This window comes from Orycteropus afer, unplaced genomic scaffold, assembly GCF_000298275.1.
Source record: "Orycteropus afer afer isolate SDZICR_OR568_19922 unplaced genomic scaffold, OryAfe1.0 scaffold00716, whole genome shotgun sequence".
NCBI lineage: Eukaryota > Metazoa > Chordata > Mammalia > Tubulidentata > Orycteropodidae > Orycteropus > Orycteropus afer.
Window position 1 is genome coordinate 784281 of NW_006922303.1, and position 3041 is coordinate 787321.

Consider the following 3041-nt stretch of genomic DNA (forward strand, 5'->3'; position numbering starts at 1 on the left):
GCCTGGCACTTGGAACTCAGACTTCTAGCCCCCCGAATGGTAAGGGAACAAACTCCTGTTGTTCAAGCCATCCCATTTGTGATATATTCTTGTCAGAGTGGCACTAGGTAACCAGAACACCCTGTTTAAAAACTACTAGATAATAGATTAAATAAAAGATGAAATAAAAAGTCCTTGAAACAAATGAGAATGAAAATGTAACATATCAAGATCTTTGGGACACACAAAAAGCAGTGCTCTGAGGGCAGTCTATACCCATAGACACATCAAAAAAGAAGAGAGAATTAAAACCAGCACCTTAACCAAACACCTCCAACAATTAGAAAAATAACAGCAAAATAAACCTACAATCACCAGAAGAAAGAAAATAATAAACATTTGAGTAGAAAGTAAGAAAACAGACAAAAAATAGAAAGAATAAAAAAGACAAGAAAATAGTTCTTTGAAAAGCTTCATAAAATTGACAAACCACTGGAAAATTTAGCAAAGGAAAAGAAGGAGTTGATGCAACTAAGATGAATAACAAATGAAATAGGTCATGTCACAACAGAACCTACTTAATTTAGAAGAATAATAACAGAATATTCTAAAAATTTGAAAACCTAGAAGAAATGGACAAAACCCAGAAAAAAACAAAAAACTACTTACCCAAGCTAAGGTACAAAAAACCTTTATACCCAAGGTATAAAATTTGAACAGACACATAAGAAAAGAAAAATTTGAATAAGTCACAAAAAAAAAAAAGCCCCCAAAAATGAGTCTTGGCCTAGATGGCTTCACTACCAAATCCTACCAAGCATGCAAGCATTCAGAGAAGAGCAGGCATCAATTCTACTCAAACAATTCCAGAGCAAAGGAAAGGATGGAATACTACCAAACTCATTCCATGAAGCAAACATAACCCTGATACCAAAACCAGGCAAAGGCATCACTAATAAAGAAAATTCAAACCAATATCTTCCATGAACATCGACAAAAAAATTCTCATCATAATACTACCCAATAAACGCCAACCACATATCAAAAAAAAAAAAAAAAAAAAAAAAAAAAAGTACATTCTAACCAAGTGGGATTCATATTAGATATGTAAGGATGGTTCAATATTAGAAAAGCAATCAATTTAAACAACTAAATAAATAAAATTAAGGGAAAGAACCACATGATCATATCAATTGATGCAGAAAATGCATTTGACAAATTCCAACACCCATTCTTGATTAAAAAAAAAAAAAAAAAACCGCTAAGCATATTAGGAATAGAAGGGAAATTCCTTGACATAATTAATGGCACATGCACAATACCAACCTCCAATATTATTCTCAATCAAGAGAGACTGAAAATATTCCCCTTGTGAATGGAAACCAGACAAGGCTGTCCTTTATCACCACTTCTATTCAACATTGTGTTCAAAGTCCTAGCAAGAGCAATAAGGCAAGAAAGGGAAATAAAAACCATCAAAATTGACAAAGAAGAAGTAAAATTATCTCTATTTGCAGATGATATGATGCTTTACATAGAAAATCCTACAGACTCAACAGGAAAGTTACTGGAACTTATATAAGGCTTCAGCAAAGTGACAGGGTATAACACCAACATGCAAAACTCAATAGAATTCCTCCACATAATGAGAACTCTGAAAAGGAAATCAGGGAAACACTGAAATTTACAATAACTACCCAAAAGATGAAGTACTTAAGAATAAATACAACCAGAGAAACAAAAGAAATATACAAAGAAAGCTATAAAACACTGACATAAGAAACCAAAAGAGACCCACATAAATGGAAGAATATACCATGCTCATGGATAGGAGGACATATCATTGTAAAAATGACATTACTATCCAAAGCAATCTACAGATATAACGCAATTCTGATCCACATTCCATTATCATTCTTTAAAGAGATGGGAATATTAATTACAACTTTATATGGAAAGGAAAGAGAACATGAATAAGTAAAACACTACTAAAGAAGAACAAAGTAGGTGGCCTCACACTTCTTGATATCAAAAACTACTACATAGCCATAGGAGTCTAAAACAGCCTGGTGTTGGTATATTGACAGACACATAGACCAATGGAACAAAATTGATATCCCAGAAGTAAATACATCCTCCTATGGTCAGAGCCAGATGATCTTTGACAAAGGGCTTAAATCCATCAAATGTGGAAGAGATAGTCTCTTTAAAAAATAATGCTGGCAAAACTGTATGTCTATTTGCAAAAAAAAAAAAGGGGGGGGGAAACAGGATCCATATCTCATACCATATACAAAATCTAACACAAAATGGATCAAAGAAAGACCTAAATGTAAAAACCCAAACCATAAAGATCATCAAATTAAAAAAAAAATAGGGGCAAACATAGGGGCCCTAATTCTTGGTATAAATACACTATCAAATATAACTAAAAACACACAAACAGTAGAATACAAACTAGACAACTGGGACCTTCAAAAAATTAAACATTTATGTTCATCAAAAGACTTTGTCAAAAAAGTAAAAATGAACCTACAGATGGGGCAAAAATTGGTAATGATATATCACACAAAGGACAAATCGCTAAAATTTATAGAAAACTTCAACACTTCAACAACAACAAAAAAGACAATCCAATTAAAAAATTGACAGAAGATATGAACATATACTTCTTTAAAGAAGACACTCAGGTGGATAATGCACACATGTAGAAATGCTTGTGGACATTATCCATTAAACAGATGCAATTCAAAATAACAATGTGATATAATCTTACACCAGAATTAAAAAAACGTTCACAAAACAGAAAACAGCAATTTTTGGAGAGACTTGAGCCTTCATACAGTGCTGGTGGAATTGTAAATGGTAAAAGTGCTAGGGAAAGTGATATGGTGCTTCCTTAAGCTGTTGGAAATAAAAATACCATATGATTGAGCAATTCCACTACTAGATATATATTCTAGGGAAATAAGAGCTGTGACATGAGCATACATAAGCACATTCACATTGCAACCTTATTCACAATAGCAATTATATGGAGACAACCTAAGTACTCATCAATG